This window comes from Podarcis erhardii, assembly GCF_964252035.2.
Source record: "Podarcis erhardii genome assembly, chromosome: 14".
NCBI classification, from domain to species: Eukaryota; Metazoa; Chordata; class Lepidosauria; order Squamata; family Lacertidae; genus Podarcis; species Podarcis erhardii.
In genome coordinates this window covers 18,579,109-18,597,712 of record NC_138503.1, presented here as the reverse complement: position 1 = coordinate 18,597,712, position 18,604 = coordinate 18,579,109, and the positions used below count along the sequence as shown (strand labels likewise).

The 18,604-nt window shown below is 45.4% G+C and overlaps 1 long non-coding RNA gene across 1 annotated transcript in view; it reads left to right on the top strand.

Moving 5' to 3' along the window:
* The first annotated feature begins 594 nt into the window (after positions 1 to 594).
* The window catches only part of LOC309328969, a 43,939-nt gene continuing 25,929 nt past the window's right edge, over positions 595 to 18,604 (top strand). Inside the window, exon 1 of the long non-coding RNA XR_014150968.1 lies at positions 595 to 833. This is a non-coding gene — a long non-coding RNA (uncharacterized lncRNA). The remainder of the gene's footprint in view (positions 834 to 18,604) is intronic.

Sequence of the window (18,604 nt, the reverse complement as noted above, 5' to 3'; positions counted from 1 at the left end):
TCTCACTTCCCTAAAAGTACGGAAACAAAACGAATTTCCATAGTAAAAATAAACACGGCATTCACATTATGAAAAATCTGAACATCTTCTATAGCGAAAGAAAAGATACTTCATTTAACAAGGATGAAAGACATCGACTTTTATGAATAAGAACATAATGGTCTTTTTTATTAATAAACAAAGAATAAGATCTCTTTAGAACGGTTGAATGACTCAATCAGAAGCTTAAAAAACTAGTACAAACTGTAAATAATTTTGACAGAGTTCTCTTTTTAAAAAAATGCAGTGTAGGGTCAAGAAAGTGGATCTGATTTTTAATTATTATTTTTTTAAAAAAGAGATAAATCTATCAGAAATGAAAAGGTAATGTGTCTGGATTTTTTGCGAAAACGTGAATCTAGTTTATATACTGTACAAGTTAGCGTGTAATCTACTGCAGCTTACTTCCGAGTAGGCAGGTCCGGGAAAATTAAGCACATGCCAAATATATCCCGTAGTGGATACTACTGGACATTTTTAAAGGGCTTAAGATAGGCTTAAACTGACATTTTCCTTTCTGTCCCCAAAAGTGTTTATTCTCTGCATATCTTTAAGCAGACACACCTGGTTTTCAAAATATAATCTTTACATAGTCCACCCCTATCCATCCGTCATATGGCGCTTGAAGAAATGCACTCCCCTCCCTTTACCACCAATTCGACAGGACAACGGAACTACCTTGGGTTGTTTCCCTTTGAAGGTGAAAAGGTCGCTGTCCAGAACCGATGGTGCTGAATGCCGAAATAGCCCAGGACCAGGTTTAGGAAGACAGAGCCCTCCCTTCGACTACAAAGGTAGAATAAAAAGATATTGTTCTGATTTGGGGAACAGAGTTTAATTAATGACACTGTGGACAACTAACCTGCTGAATATTTGGGGTGGGGTGGTGGGATGGGTAAAAGAGAGAGGGTCAGTGAAAGCAATGCCCAGCAGGATCCCATGCAAGTTTACTGGGAAACAAATCCCACAGAGTTCAATGATGCTCTCATCCAGTTTAATCCACATGGAATTGCAGCTCAATCATATTCATACTTACTTGGAAGTAAGCTCCACTGTGTGGAGGTCCCAGGTCACTGTTCTTAGGGACTCAAAGGCAGTAAACAGCTGGGAACAAGTATTATTAGTATCCCATTATATTACAAGTATCCCATTATATACTTGGTAACTACTACACTGTATATTTTAAAGCAGTTGCAGTTCTATTCTAGTAATTAAAGATAAGTGTTATTGTAGTTTTATTCTATTTAGTATCCCCTTTTTCCAGTGTTGGTTGATCTAGATCATTTAAACAACTTTGGGAGTAAAAACCTGCTACACTGCAATAATATTCTGAATCCTTAGAAGTCAATGGTCAGAATAATTTTTAAAAAAAGACGTTAATCTGACCCCATCAGTTGGGACAGAACCACAGCTCAGTGATTACATCTGCTTTGCATGTAGATGGTCCCAGATTCAATCCCATTTTTTCCCCAGACGAAATTGGGAAAGACTGAAACGCTAGTCAGTGTCATGACATCCCCGTGTCAACAAGAAGTACCTAAAAGGAAAAGTTAGAGTCTGCTTTTTTATTGCAACGGAAATAACAGGAAACGCGCACCAAGCCCTAGAATGAGTTAAAAGGACACCTTAAACATTAACATCGCAACTCAGAAGTAAGGGCTATTGAATTCCATTGATCTTACTGCCAGGTAAACAGGGTTCGGATTGCAGCCTAAATTTAGCTGAAAAATAGGAACCGGAATGGCATCTGTGCAGAGAATTTCTTGTGTCTGTGTTGCATTCGAGCTGGAAGCTGATGGATTTTACTGAATTCACTTCTGTTGCGGAAAAAATGATGAAAAGGGAATGGTGAGGAATGGAAACCGCATGCAAACCTTTGTGGAGATTTGGCTGGCAATCCTGCACACGGGTTGCTTTGATTCTATTGAAGTCAATGGGATTTAAGCAGCGTAACCTGCGTGCAGAATTGCACGATTTTTATGGATCAGTCGGAGGTTTCTAAAAAATATTTAGCAGCTGAATAGACAGCACGGTCCATCCACACATTTCAGTGAATCTAAAAATGTTTGGGCTCCCCCCCGCTCCTCGTGGGGGGATTCAGTCGCTCTGTTAGTGTGGGTGGCGGGGAATCAGTGGACCCAGTGCAAAGATTTTTGCTTAACTTGGAGAGAGCGATGGTCTCTTAGCAGGAATGGGCAAAATCGTTCCGGGTGGAACCGGAGAAAGTTCTCTAGGCTAGGAGAATGCATTATACTTAAACTGGGGAACCCCAGTGAATCCCTTGCAGTTCTAACCGCCCGGTCGGAAGGCCACTCACTTCCTATTGTATTCAGTACCTTAGGAGCCTAGGCGTTGTTCGTGGCAACCACCCTAACTAAGCAATTGGAGAGGAAGGAACAAGCGTCTTTTTCTAAGGATATCAGAATGGGGAGGGCTGGAGCAAGCAAGACACAAACAGCAGGCGTCTTGATCGTGAGGGAAACCTGCTCAGAGGAACACGGGGATTTGTCTTATGTCATGTCAGACCATTGACACATCTACCTCAGTAATGCCCACACTGGCTGGCAGCAGCATTTCCCGGGATTTCAGGCAAAGAAGGGTCTCTCTGAGCCCTACCTAAAGATGACAGGGATCGAACCCATGACCTTCTGTAGACAAAGCAGATGCAAATAAGTGGCATTTATTTCCCACCTTTTTCTCCAAGAAGGTCAAGGTGGTGTACATGGCTCTACCCCTCCCCATTTAATCCCCAAAACAACCCTGTGAGGTAGGATACCTGAGAAGCAGTGACTGGCCCAAGGTCACCTACTGAGCTTCATGGCTGAGTGGGGATTTGAACCCTAGTCTCCTAGATCCCATTCTGACGCTCTAACTACACTGGTTCAGTTAAAAGGAGCAGGTCTAAGAAAAGATATAGTATTAGGCTTTGCCTGAGAACCTGGATTCACATACTTTTGAGGTACATTCTTTCCCTCAAAGAATTCTGGGCACTGTAGTTTACCCCTCACAGAGTTAAAATTCCCAGCATCCCTTAACAAACTACAGTGCCCAGAATTCTTTGAGGCTGGAAATGTGCTCTGAATGTGCATGTGTGTGCACAGCTATTGCTCGACAGAAAGCAGACTCTTTTCTCCTTTCCTTACCCCAGCCTTGCTAACTTCCAGCTATATCTTTCTCATTGCTTGTTCTTATGGTGGGTTTATGTAAATGAGCTGCTGGTCGATCTTTTCCATTGAGAAAGCTCTCCGCAGAGTAAAATAGCAGGCTAAAGTAGTCCAGGTCTGGGCTGTTCCAATTCAGGGACTCCAGTTGGGGTGTGTGTGCCTTTTGAATGTTCATGAAATAAAACTCCCTACAAACAAGCATGTTAGAAAGAGAATGAAGTTAACTCTTTCTCTCCCATCTTCTTGCAGTTTTCTTTTTTGCATGCTAGGGATTGTGTGTGTGTGTGCATGTGTGTGCACGCATTTTAAAAGCTGAAGAAATGCAGGGTTGTTGTTGTTGTTGTTGTTGTTGTTGTTGTTAAAATGCCTGGAATGGTACAGTCCAGAATTCTACCACTACATTTGGCATAATTCCGGAGCCACTGTTTAGAAGGTGTTTCTGTGGCTGCGTTTGGGTTCTCTCACGTAGAGAAGTACACTGGATGTTTCATGTAAAATAAAGGCCTGGTCTACTCAGGACTGGCCCACCCACCCATGAGGCAAGCTGACATAACTGCCTTGGGTGGCAGGGCCCACAGGGGAAGCAGATCTGATCTCCAAGGAATGCATTGCCTGTGGCGCTGCAGGACCCTCCCTGGAGGCCAGAGATTTTGCCTCCTCTGCAGCCCCGTCCCCCGTGCTGCCGCCACAGTGGCCTCTCAGGGACTAAGAGGTGTTACCAGTCTCCTTCCACCCTTAGGGAGGAAATGGTGGGGGCTGCCCTCTGGGATCTCCTGGGCTCTGCACCCACCTCACATGAGAGGGTGGGTGGGATGCTATCCTCTTCCAGGGTTCTGAAATGCTTCTTTACAGACCTTTGTACAGATCTGAGATGAACATCGGCACCCTACTTCAGCATTGGCTAAACTTGTCATTTGCAAAAAAGAAAGAAAAAAGAAAGGGGGGAAGCTGAGAAAAGAAAGACTCAGAGCATTTGCAGTCTTGGTCTGTGAGCAGCAAAAACAAAGAGAGAAAGTGGCTGAGGTGGGGGGGGGGAGAGAGGGGGAAATTTTGGATGCTGCCCAACACCTATTAAGGAATTTGCAATCCATTGTAAGGGAAGCAGGACTGAATTCACTGTAGGCTTTTGTGAAGGCAGGAAGGAAAGAGGATGTACCAGTATGGAGGATAAGTACTGTGGAGGAATGAAAGTGTGTTTGTGTGTGGTATTGAAGAGTGTTCTCTATGAATGAAGAGAGGAGAGTAAGCGCAGATGTAGGTCCTTTATTGCACTTCAGATTTCACAAATTTCATGAGCTGACATGTTAGAAGTAAAAAGAAGAAAAACAGTGTCTTTGCTCCTCTAGATTCTCCTCTGTATATTTTGATGATGACGATACCTTGATCCACTAATATCCCCATGAATATACACTGGGCTGTTGATGTTGTTGATGGTGATAGGTATACGTCCTACTAATCCTTCCAGAAACTTAGTGTAGCATGCTGAGTTCCTCCTTCATCTGCACCCAATTTTTGCAACAACTCAGTGGGATAAATCAGACTCAACTGTAGTGTCTGGTTTAATGTCACCTGGTGAGCACGAGGACTGAATGTGAATTCGAACCTGGGTTTGAGTCTAGGAATGATAAGCCTGAGCCCCTTCAGATGTTGTTGGACCCCATCAACTGCCAAGGATTATGAAACGGGTAGTTGAACTACACCTGGAGGCCCACAGATTCCCCATTCCTGCCTCAGGTCCTCACAAGCATTCAGCCTTCTACATCTCAAAGGGAAAATGGCCTTAATAGCCTATGCTGACTTTGGTAAGGCATCACTGCAATATACACCACACTACACAGGTGCCTGGTTCTTGATATCTTCCTTCTTCTGTGGAAGGAGAGATCCCCCCCTCAGGCCTTGGGGGTCAAATGTGCCCTCCAGGCCTCTCTATATGCCCCTTGGGATTCTCCCAAGGCCACACCCCCTCTTTCCAGGCCACACCCCTCGCCTGTCCTACTTCATACCCTCCTTGAGCGTTTTTGCCAGTCTTTGAACTTTGATAATGCCTATTGGCTGTCTGGATGGAGAGCGGAGACAGGTGTGTGGCTATGTGTAGAAACTAGCCTATTGAACAAAGGTATGATTTACATTCATAGTTCTGACCGCTTTTGCCTCTGGCCCCACCCACCATTGGCACGTGGCCCCCAGAAGGTCGCCCAAATGGGAATGTGGTCCTCAATCTGAAAAAGGTTCTTTGTTGTGTAGGATCACCAAAACTGAGTGGAGATGGACGCAATAGTGGAGGATCAACATCTATTCCCCCAACTCTATCCAGAAAAAAAATATATTCTTATGAATTGGGGGGTGGAATTGGGACCCTTCTAACCCCTGGATCATGCAAGTGTTAAAATATAAGCCAGGTTAGCTTCCTGATTAGGTGATTGCTTGGGTGATGGACCATTAGGAGAACAAAGGGAAAGGGACTCTGTGTGAGATGGCAAATGGGTGGGGCCCCTCCCTCAATGCAGAGTTAGTTAGAAGGACAAAACTTGAGTTTGAAGTAGAGTTTTGGGGCTGCGATGGGGGGTATTGGGGTATATCCATAACCAGTTGGAGGTTTTCAGAGCCCTGGAACCTGTTGAAGTTTTTCTAGGGAACAAAAACTCCTATCCTTGGGTCCAATACACTACCAGGCCCCTTTGTAGCAGAGTACCACACAGCCTCCAAGCATGTTGGAGTTCCAAGTCAAGCATGGAGAGTAGAAATAAATCACAGGAAACATTCAAGTACAGACAGCTCTGATAGTTGTTGTTGTTTAGTCATTTAGTCGTGTCCGACTCTTTGTGACCCCATGGACCAGAGGATGCCAGGCACTCCTGTCTTCCACTGCCTCCCACAGTTTGGTCAAACTCGTGTTGGTAGCTTTGAGAACACTGTCCAACCACCTCGTCCTCTGCCGTCCCCTTCTCCTTGTGCCCCCAATCTTTCCCAACATCAGGGTCTTTTCCAGGGAGTCTTCTCTTCTCATGAAGTTGCCAAAGTATTGGAGCCTCAGCTTCAGGATCTGTCCTTCCAGTGAGCACTCAGGGCTGATTTCCTGAAGAATGGAGAGGTTTGATCTTCTTGCAGTCCATGGGACTCTCAAGAGTCTCCTCCAGCACCATAATTCAAAAGCATTAATTCTTTGGCGATTAGCCTTCTTTATAGTCCAGCTCTCACTTCCGTACATCACTACTGGGAAAACCATAGCTTTTACTATATGGACCTTTGTTGGCAAGGTGATGTCTCTGCTTTTTAAGATGCTGTCTAGGTTTGTCATTGCTTTTCTCCCAAGAAGCAGGCGTCTTTTAATTTTGTGGCTGCTGTCACCATCTGCAGTGATCATGGAGCCCAAGAAAGTAAAATCTCTCACTGCCTTCATTTCTTCCCTTTCTATTTGCCAGGAGGTGATGGGACCAGTGGCCATGATCTTCATTTTTTTGATGTTGAACTTCAGACCATATTTTGTGCTCTCCTCTCTCACCCTCATTAAAAGGTTCTTTAATTCTTCCTCACTTTCTGCCATCAAGGTTATGTCATCTGCATATCTGAGGTTGTTGATATCTGGGCCCAGCCTTAAAAGCTGCCAGACCCTCTCTCACATCTTCACAGTATGATAGTAGAGTCCAAACATTTCTCTCTGTTCAGTCCAAAAAGTGTGCATGTGTAGCAATATTCTTCAGAGTGTCCTTGCACCTGTTGTAAAGAAACCAGCTTCTCACTGCTTCTGGAAACTTCACATAGTTTAATATACACAGAATGTTCTTTCTGGGAATGATTAACCCTCGTTCCAACAATGTGAACTAGACTAGAGGAAAGGCAGTAAGCTGGAGAGTCAAGAGCACGATATTCGATCTCAGTTTGAATCCAAGGCTGAGGCTATGGGAAAAACATAGCCTCAGCTATGTTGTGGGTGTTGGTGCTGTGAACCCCTCCATCGTAGCCCCAGGTTGTATATATGTGTAAATAAACCATATATAATAAAGACACCACAGTCTCTGCCATGCCTCATTCCCAAAACACAAACCCTGAGTAAGTGCCTGGAACACCCGCAATCTCACTTCTTAGAGATTGGGTTGGTGCGCAACAATATGTTAGGGAGGGTAGGCTTTGCAGACATTGCTTCGTGCCTGAGAGGTATGGCAAGCAATTTGCCAGAGAAACTCATTTCGGGAGATGTGTTCAAAGTTAATTAAAGATGGCTAGCTCGGGGTCATTGCCTTGGTAACAATTAACAATTGGAAGGATGCCTCATTAGGGACAGTTTTAACAAAAAAATATTATTTTTGCATCAAGGAAGTTTCTTGTGCATGGAGAAAATATATTTTTCCTTACCCTCCCCTCTTTCTTTCTCTCCCCTCTTTCTTAATCATCCCAGAATACTTCATTGTGGTAAAGGAATATTAAGAGCGGAAACAGGGTTAAAAAGGGGAGATTGAAATAGTTAACAAAATTTACATACTGCTTGATTGTAAGAAAACCTCTAAACAAGGTACAAAAATATAAAATGAAGCGTTAAAGTTATCAATAAAAACAGTTAAAAATAGCTATTGTTGGAGTGTTAATGCTTTGAGACCTTCCATTTTATGCCTAGGTTGCAGATACAGTGGTACCTTGGTTCTCAAACACCTTGGTACTCAAACAACTTGGAACCCAAACACTGCAAACCGGAAGTAAGTGTCCTGGTTTGCAAACTTTTTTAGGAAGCTGAACGTGCTCTGTTTTGAGTGTTACGCTGATGATTTGAGTGTTACACTGAAGATTTGAGTGCCATACTTCTGTTTTGAGTGTTACACTGAGGTCTGTCTGTTTTTGCTATTTATTTTGTATTTTTGTTTTTGTGGCTCTTTTCGTTTTATTTTTGTGACTGTGTGGAACCCAGTTCAGCTATTGATTGATTGATTGATAGTGTGACTGCAGTACATTGTTTATTGCTTTCAGTTTATGGATCAATGGTCTTGTTAGATAGTAAAATTCATGTTAAATTGCTGTTTTAGGGGTTGTTTTTAAAAGTCTGGAACGGATTAATCCATCTTGCATTACTTTCCATGGGAAAGTGCGCCTGGGTTTTGGAACGCTTTGGTTTTGGAACGGACTTCCGGAACAGATTAAGTTTGAGGACCAAGGTACCACTGTACATGTAAATAAAACCATATATCCTAAAAACACCACCATCTCCACAGATCTTCATTCCAAGGAGACCGAACCCTGGGTAAGCATTGGAGTCTTTGGAGTTTCTCACCGCTCAGAAACTGAGGTGCATGTAACAACATTTTCTCATTACATGAGGAACTTTCTCACACTCTAAGACAGCCTCGCTGCTCTCAGAAGAATGAAAGGGAATCTGAAGGGTGGTAGGCAGCCAGAGATTCAGCCTGTGAGCTACCACCGTATACCAGGCCTCCCCAGTTGGTATACCTGGCTGTATTGGCCAAGCCACATCATGTGGGGTGTAGGTAAAGTCATGGCTTGGCCAAAAGTAGGGTTTTCTGGCACCACTGATCACCATCTCTGACCACTGGCCATGCTGGCTGGGGCTGTGATAGATGAAATTCCCGGTAGATCGATAAATGCTCTGCAAGCTAATAGGAGCTCACATATTACAGGCTGCCTTAGGCGCATCCTAGCTTTGATCTGCCTCCAGGCTGCCTCCCTTTCTCTCTCTCCTGCCAACCCTGCACCCCTCTCTCCTTCAAGTCTCTCAAAGAACCGGTCTGTCGGGCTGTAATTCCTCCTCTGACAGCAAAGGACGTCTTGATGGATGGAATATCCCTTCCTCTGATGAGGCTCAGCCGTTTACAGAGGCAACCAGTGTGAGGGAGTTGGCAGTAATAGCAATGTGCCAGGAAGTGTTTCTTTGCATGCACTCAGAGGAGACAAACGCTAGTCCAGGCATTCTAATTTTGTTCTACAAAAGCCTACAGTGAACAGAGTCCAGGCGCCACTATCAAGCCTTCCTGGCTTCCTCCAGAAGGCTCTTTTGCCAAGTCTTTGAGAGTAAGAGCATAGGTAGCAACCAAAGAGCTCAAGTGTGTCCAAGTCATTTAGGACTTCTTGGTGAGCACATATCCATGGTTGCAACGGTGTCGCCATGCTTTCACGCATGGGTTTCCCACAAGCATCTGGGTGGCCACTGAAAGAAGAGGATGCTGGACTTGATGGGACTTGAAGATCCAACAGGGCTCTTCCTATGTTCTTAATCTGCAATTTTTTAAAAGAAGAAAATCTGCACGAAAAGGTTGCATTAAAATACACATTTTATCATGAACACATTCTACCTCAGTGTATGCATTTCTGAATATATTTTATCCGGAATAGAATAAATAAAAATGTTCAGATGTAAGATCTGATAAAACAGATGTGTTTCCCCCCTTGTTTTTGATCTATAGAAAAAGAACATAAGAGCCCGTCAGTCTGGATAGCTCAGCTGGTTAGAGCATGGTGCTGCTAACGTCAGCGTTGCAGGTTTGATCCCTGTATGGGGCAGCTGCATATTCCTGCTATTGCAGGGGGTTGGACTAGATCAGGGGTCCCCAAACTAAGGCCCGCGGGACTTGTTTATTCGGCCCGCGGCAACCCTGCTGCCCGCTGCCACCGCCCACTCTTACCGGCGCTGCGCGGCTGCCCACTTCCGTGTTATAGCTTGTGCACATGCACAAGCATTATTTGCACATGCACAAGCGTTATTTCCGGTGCACACCAGGGTCGGAGGAAGCCCGTGCACATGTGCACAAGCTATTTCCGGTGCTCCTCCGACCCAGAAGCGTGCCAGAGATAGCATGTGCGCAGGCGTATGGGCATGCGCTCCTCCGCCCTCCGGCCCGCCACGCGATCGGTGCTGGAGACACCGGCCTGAGGCGCGGTACGTTTGCTGACCTCTGGACTAGATGATCCTCAGGATATGTTCCAACTCTCCCATTCTATGATTCTATGCTGGACCAGGCTAATGTCCTGCCTAGTCCAGCATCCTTTCCCCACAGCAGCCAGCCAGTTGCCTGTGGGAAACCAGGAAGTGGGACCTGAATACAAGAGCGCTCTCCCCTCCTGTGGTTTCCAGCGACTGGTGTTCAGAAGCATTGCTGCCTCTGACCATGGAGGCAGAGCACAGCTATTGTGGCCAGCCATTGAGGGCCTTCTCCTCCATGAAGCATAAGAACTGCAAGATCTAGAAGTGAAGCTTATGAGAATGAGCAGTCTAGGCTTAATGGCTCTGCCTTATCTAGAATAAGGTATGTATTCCGCCGCCCCCCTGCCCTCTCATCACAAAGCGACAGGAGCCCTTTCATGCGCTGACCGTGTGGGCAGGGGAAGGAGGGGCTGAGAACAAGGGATAAAGGGCCGGACAGTTTGTTCATCCCACAATGGAGCCCTTGACCGGCTGCAATGTGGTCTCCTTGTAACCCTCAGGAGAGGTGACCTTGGAGGGGCTGTGCTCATTGTGGACACTCCATAAAGATGTTATGAACTGGGAACGTGAAGAGGGGTGGGGTGGCGTGGGGGGTGAGTGCAATTTAAAACCAATTAGGAAGCTGTAAACTGCCCTGGCCCTTGCAGTTCATTAGGCAACCACAAAGGAACTTTAGTTTAGAGGTTGGAGTTCCTTTCAGAAATCGGGGGGGGGGGGAGAGAGAGAGAGAGAGAAAAAACTTTTAAAAATATGCAATTGGCTCGGGGAGCCAGGACCCAAAGGGAAAGGCAGAAGCAGCAAAGGAAACAAGTGCCTTAATCAGTACAAATTCCCTAATTTATTTATGTATTTATTTCTATTTCAAAGCGCTGCCATTCCTCATATACAGCCCTTTAGAAGCACAGCTATTCTCCTGATGCAAGAACCAGCCCATCCTGTGTTTATTTGCCTTTCAGAAAAGAAGCTCTCCCTGCCCCCACCCCCCAAAATAAGCCAAGGAATTTATACCTCCCAGTCTTCCAAGTTTCTCTTGCAGGGATTTTAACAGTAAGGCTTGTTTTTTTAAAAAAATATCTCTCGCCCCCCCCTTTTTCTTTAAAAGCAGAGAGAAATAGCCTCCCCTTCTAGCTGCAATTGCGAAATAACAAATGGTAGCATTTAGCACTTCTACAGCACCTTCCTTCTTCAAAGGCTGTGCAAATTGTTAACAAAACAGAATGCTCTGCTCTTTCTGTCTCTATGGAGTTTCGCAGGATCCTTGAGAAAGATACAGTATAGGCATAGAACGGGCAGGCGGCAGCAGTTTAGGTTAGCCAGGAAAGAAGTCTGGGCAATTAAAGGGTGGAGCTCCTTTGTTTCAGGGAGAGGTTTGGCAAGCACAGCTTCTCCTAACAAGGGAACCAGTGTGGTGTAGTGGTTAGAGCAGGGGTCAGCAACCTTTTTCAGCCATGGGCTGGTCCACCGTCCCTCAGACCTTGTGGTGGGCCGGACTATATTTTGAGGGGGGAAATGAACGAATTTCTATGCCCCACAAATAACCCAGAGATGCATTTTAAATAAAGGGACACATTCTACTCATGTAAAAATATGCTCATTCCCGGACCGTCCGTGGGCCAGATTGCGAAGGCGATTGGGCTGCAACAGGCCCCCTGGCCTTAGGTTGCCTACCCCTAGGTTAGAGTGTTGGAGTAGGATCTGGGAAAGGCTAGGGTTCAAATCCCACACTCAGCCACAAAGCTCACTGGCTGACCTTTCGCCAGTCACTGCCTCTCAGCCAAACCTCCCTGGCAGCAGTGGTGTGGCAGGGGTGGTTGCCCCAGGAGCAAAATGGTTAGGGGTGCAAAATTTCAAAACCCAGTACTGCCTCAAGACAGCTGTTCGCTTCCGTCTCTGGACTCCGTTGAAAACGGCTTCTCCATTCTAACCAGGAAGTGACCTCTCCAGACAATGGAACAACTCTTCTTTTCTTATCTCTGCAGCTGCGATCTCCTGGGTGGGACACTGTTAGGCAGTTGAATGTGCATACGTACTCTGTCTGTTTCCCTCCCCCGCCCCCATGGCCCCGGGCACTGGCAACCCATGCTATGTCACTGCCTGCCAGGGTTGTTGTGAATATAAAATGAAGAGGGGGAAGAACCGTGTTCCTGGAACCTAGTCCAACACTCTAACCACTACACCACACTGCCTCCCTTGTTAGAAGAAGCTGCACCTGCCAAACTTCTCCCTGTCCAGAAACACACAAGATGCTACACCCTAACTATGGAGGATGAACACTGTCAAGCAGAAACAGGGAAAGGAAATTAAAAATCAGACAAGAAAGAGAGCGAGAGATACTCCCTGCTGGAGTATGCTGTTCTTGCTTGGAGAAACAGCTTTCATTCTGTTTTGAATGGCATCAGACCAATCCTGATTAGTGGAGCTGTTGGTTTGTTTAATAGGGTCTGGACTGAGCATCATCCAGCTTTCCATGCCCTGGATTGCTGCCCATGCTCTGCAAAGGGAATATATCCAAGCTCATATTAAATGTACATCAGTGGTGACTCTAACCGTATGCACTCCAGCGATGTTGTCTTGGCAGTGCCTTCCATGCTCAATTCATAAGAAATCATCTGGGAGAGGGTTGTCTCTCTGTTAAATATCTTTCTGTCTGGTGTTCAGGTTTAGAACGCTCAAGCCCAGCCACTAATCACACTGGAAACAACAAATAGCATTATAAACATTACAACGATAGTTTTGATCAGAGGGCTGGAGATCAAGCTTATTTAAATGAGCAAGTGTTTTCAATTTGCATTTAAAGACTATTGGATCAAGCAGGCCCAGAATGAAGTAACAAGAGGCATCATTAAAATATGAGCTAGAACAAATGTAGGGAGGAGAGAATGGTTTTGAACTCAAAATTGTATCTGCAAATTAGACATTGGGGTGGGGGCTAAATGTAAAATATGCACATAAATTAGCACAGTGAACTATTATTTTTTAAAATCAAAATTTAGTGCAAATTTCAAACGCTATCCATATTTTCATAGCCACTCATTAATATTTGAATTTGACCATCTCAAATACTGAAAACAAATTGCACAGCATCACCAATGGATAAGGAAAGTGTAAAGGAAAAGGAAAGCTTTGAGGAAGGATGAGAAGTTCAACCATCAACTTGGTGGCCCTTTTCAGGTGTTCTACCTCAGTGAAGAGTGGCCTTCCTCAACCTGGGACCTTCCCTAGGTTTTGGGTTACAACTCTCCTCAGCTCCATCCAGTGGCCATCTTTGCTGGAGTTGATGGGAACTGCAGCCCTGAAAATCTGGGGGGGGGGGGGACAGCTGGTTGGTCAATGCTGGTATGGAGGAATCTCATACTACAGGGGCAAGTATGCGATCTCTACCACTACCCATTATTGACCACATTGCCCTCCATGAAGTGGAGGGAGACTTCCAGTTTTCCAGGGTACCAAAATGTGTGTTGGGAGGCTCCATGAGAACAGGAGAAACAGTCATAGCTTCCCTCCAAGGATTCTGGTAGCTGTAGTTTGTTAAGACACCAGAAAGCCCTTAGGAGACCTCTATTTAGGTTGGTGGAGAAGTAGTAGCAGCAGCAGAAGTTTCCGGTGAGATCTTGTGAGAGCTTGCCAGATCTCACTGTTTCCCCCACGGGCAATGCCACGTGACCCTGGTAAGGGAAGCAATGGGTGGTGGTGGCAGGGCCATGGTGGTGGCACCTTCCTGTTTTACCTCAGGCCATGAAACGAGATGCATCACCCCTGCCTCTATTTCCCACCCCTCAAGGAACTACAATTCCCAGAGATCCCTGTGAAAAAAGATTGATGGCTAAGCCAGTCATGGAAGGTGATGAGAATGACGGCAATGGGGGCGGGTGGACATGGCCTGCTCAGCCTCATGCCTTTCCCTTGCATGATTACTCTGCTGAGCATCCGAATGCCTGAATTGGGCTATTGAGTTTGAGACAATGATGAAGCATCCAAGCAAACAACAAAACCAGGGAGGCGGTTAGAGAGGCCAGATTGGAGCGAGAAGAGCAGTTCAAGGGGAGAAGCCTAGAGCTGGGCATCATCTGTGTCCCGGTGGTACTGAAAACCATGGGATTCGATGTCACCCAGCGATACTGGGTAGAGAGAGGAGAGGAGAGGAGAGGAGAGGAGAGGACAGATTCTTGAGAGACTCAACAGACAGAGGAAAAGCAGAGAGAGAATACCCAGCTATGAAAACACTGAAAGAATGATTAGATGGTTAGAAGGAAAGCCAGCTAAGTACAGAATCATGGAGGCATAGGCAGGGACAAAACTAGGCTTCATTTCACCTGGGTCAAAGGCCTAGTTTGGCTCCCCTCTGGAGGCAAAAACCTGGCTATCCCCCTATAGCTACAGCTCTGCCATAGGGCACGAAGGGAGTCCAAGTAGCATAGAGTGGTCAGCTATATCTGCATTCTAGGGGGCTGATCTAGATAACCCTTTAGGTCCCATCCAACTTTCTGAATGGAATGGACTGAATGGACTGAATGGAAGCCTTTCCATACATAGGAACACACACACACACACACACACACACAAAGGTAAAGGATCCTTGGACGGTAAGTCCAGTCAAAGGCAACTGTGAGGTTGTGGCACTCATCTCTCTTCAGGCTGAAGAAGCTGGCATTTGTCCACAGACAGCTTTCTGGGTCATGTGGCCAGCAGAACTACAATGCTTCTGGCACAACATGATACCATGACAGAAGCCAGAGTGGACAGAAACACCGTTTACCTTCCTGCCTGGGACAGAGCAAGGGGAGCTCACTCTGTTGTGGGGATTCAAACCGCTGACCTTCTGATCGGCAAGCCCAAGAGGCTCAGTGGTTTAGACCACAGCGCCACCTATGTCCATAGGAACATATGGAGTTGCCCTGTACCGAGTCAGACCATTGGTCCATCTAACTCAGCAGTTGTCTACACTGACTGGGTTGAAACAATTAGCGGAGCATTAAAGGTGGAGATTTCTAAAGGTGGATGAATCAGAGAGGTGTTTGTAAGGATGGGCGCATTTGTCAGTTTTGGTTTCTCTCTCGGTTTCTCGTGTTCCTAGTCTTAAGTTCAGTTTTGCACATTTTCCCATCAGCTTGCTTTTAAAAATTTTTTAGGAGTCCTCATGAGAATTCATTAGCATTATAGCACAAATTTCTCTCAATATACACATTTTTGTACGCCATTTTGCCTGATGTACACATTTTTGCAAAGCGTATTTCCCCTAATATTTAGATTTCTCCTAGTATAATGCATTTTCATATGCTGGTTTCACTGATATATGGATTATCATGCACACTTTTACCCCAGTATATGCATTGTGTACACATTGTTTGGCATTGCAAAATTTGGAGAAGTGTGAATTTGGAAGGATGGCTGCGTCTCGTTTTTTTGCTTATGGGTTTAATAAGTGTGAATGAGGGAGATTTGCCTTTTAATGCAAACAGAATTGTATTTCTCCCCCAACCTTGATGCTTAAAAATAATCTCTTCTTTCATGTTCAACCATAACCTATCTAGATGCCATGAATTGGCCTTTATGATACCTCCGTGCCTTGTAATACAAACCAGCTTCCTTAAAATTGGTAAACAATGGCCCAAACTGAACATTAATCTCAGGTAATTTTTGCATGTAGAAAGCATAATGTTATTTTTACACTCTGCCAGTGAGCAAAGGGTGGCTAGACTGGTTCTTTGGAAACAAGGAGCTTGCTAAAGACAGAGAGCATTTCTCAGCTGCAAAGCAAACACAATGTACTGAACACCCACAATGTGACAATAAATAATTTTAACGTCAATCAAAGTGGGAGCATTGTCGTTGAAATTAAATGGAAAAGGGAGGGAGGGAGGGGGAAGAGCTAGAGATAGGGGGTGTAAACCAAACAACCTGAAAAGATGCTAGGATATTTTAATGTGCTGATTGATAATGTTTTGCTTGGTTGTTTTTAAACAACTAATTTGCCTTAAATAAAAAACACCCAGAAACTTGATTGACTCTTCTAAAGATCCCCTTTACAAAGAGAAATGCATTTTTTTTGGGGGGGGGGGGGAATCAGAAAAGCAGAGTTTGCAGGATGGCAAGTGTGGAAGCATTGAGATGCTTTAAGAATAAAATAAAGCACATTAAACATGTTCAAATCAGGAGCCTCAGTTTTTGGAACACGCACACACATATAATTGTCAAAATATACACATGCAATAAATAAATAAATAAATATACCTTCTGTAAAAATAAAATAAATCCACCAACTCTCAAACATAAGAAAGAAAAGCAAAATGATATTCCCACACAGGATTGATAACAAATGAATAATCCAAACTAAAGAGAGGGAAACCATCATAATGATGTCCTAAACTTGGATATTATAGCATTCACTGGTGATGGTCAATGGCCACCCATTATTGGAGTACACAGTTGGCCAATCAGTGTAGACAGTATTAACCTAGATAGACCAATGGCCTGACTCAATATAAGGTCACTTCCTACGTTCTTTTTATGATGCTTGGAGTTGGCGGGTGAACAGGTAGTAACAGCCAGGAGAAGGATGAGCGGGGATGATGAGAGGACCCCTACTGCAATGCAGATCCTGACTGCTGCCTGCCAATGCTGACCCCTGATGCCAGCCCTGCCTGGAAAATCTACTACAGTCATACCTCTGGTTAAAGATGCTTCGGGTTGGACGATTTCGGATTGCACACTGCACCGAACCCAGAAGTACTGGAATGGATTATTTCCAGGTTTCGGCACTTGCACATGCGCAGAAACACTAAATCGTGCTTTGTGCATGTGCAGAAGCACTGAATCGCGACCCGTGCATGCACAGACATGGCGCTGTGGGTTGCGAATGTGCCTCCCGCACGGATCACGTTTACAACCCGAGCGTCCACTGTAATGCCATTTCAACTTGAGTAGCATCCATAATTTTCAAACACAGGGACATAGGAAGCTGTCTTATGCTGAACCAGACCATCGGTCCATCTAGTCCAGTATTGCCCACACTGACTGTAAGCAGCAGCTCTCCTGATAAGGGTTCTTCCCAGCCCTACCTGGAGGTGACGGGGATTGAACCAGGAACCTTCTGCATGGAAAGCAGAAGCTCTACCACTGAGCTACCGCCCTTCCACTGAGCCATAGCTCCCCTTCCTCTTAGCATTTCCTCTCTCTCTTTCCATCCTGCAGGCATCAGACTCTTATTTTTTTGCTCAATTGCACAGCTCGCAGATGAAATCTCTCTCTCTCTCGTTAACTGTGTGATGCACAGTCAGAGGAGTGGAAGAATTACATTGGGCTGAAAGTGGTGTTTACTTTTACAGGCTGCAAAAAATAGATTTGGAGAGGGGGAACGGGGGTAGGTGGGGGTGGGTAGGGAAAGTGAAAGCAGGAACTGAAACTATAATTAGAATAAACAGCATATAAATGGCCAGGTAACCATTGATTATACAGTGTCATCTCAGCCAGCATCTGTTAGTCAGGAAACAGCGAATGAACTTGTCTCGTCTCTGCACGGACTACCAGATTAAAATTCCTCATACCGTACACATGGCATTCTAAAGCGGTGGGCATTGACATAAGGGGTATTTGTTGTGTGCTAAACCACAGAGCCTAGGACTTACTGGTGGGGTGAGCTCCCGTTGCTCGGTCCCTGCTCCTGCCAACCAAGCAGTTTGAAAGCACGTCAAAGTGCAAGTAGATAAATAAGTACCACTCCGGCGGGAAGGTAAACGGTGTTTCCATGCGCTGCTCTGGTTCGCCAGAAGCGGCTTAGTCATACTGGCCACATGACCTGGAAGCTGTACGCCGGTTCCCTTGGCCAATAAAGCAAGATGAGCGCCGCAACCCCAGAGTCGGCCACGAGTGGACCTAATGGTCAGGGGTCCCTTTACCTTTACCTTTATGGAGTGACAACGGTCTGGAATGCTGGATGAGGTTTTAAGATGAATATTGTTAGGCCAGGGCTGTGTTTGTGCCCCATGTGCTCCTGTGTGGCGGCCGGTGCCCATTGGGGCTGGGAGGGCAAAAGGCGGGGAGACCAGCAGTTGGTGGATTCAGAGCCAATGACAGGCAGAGCCATCCCCTGATTGGTTGTAAGAAGGCAGGCAGGTGAGGGCAGGCTAAGGGCAAATTGAGATTAGTGGGGCAGTGCCAGAATTGCCCTAATCGAGTAATCACCATTGATGCCATGGGAACAGTCAAATGCAATGACTGCAGCATTTGGGTTTGGAACTTAGCCTCTGTTATCTATCTGCTTGCCTGTCTAACCACCCATTCTTTCAGGTTCCAAGTCCTTATGCTTTGAAAATATACTTGCATGTGGACAATGCCAGGTAAATCTCTGGAGCGAATGGGGCTTCATTCTTTCCCTCTAATTAACAGAAACACATGCAAAACAGGTTTGGGTTTTTTTTACTTCAAGGAAAACAGAATCAAGTCCCAAAGAAAAGAAATGGTACAATTATGGCTTATC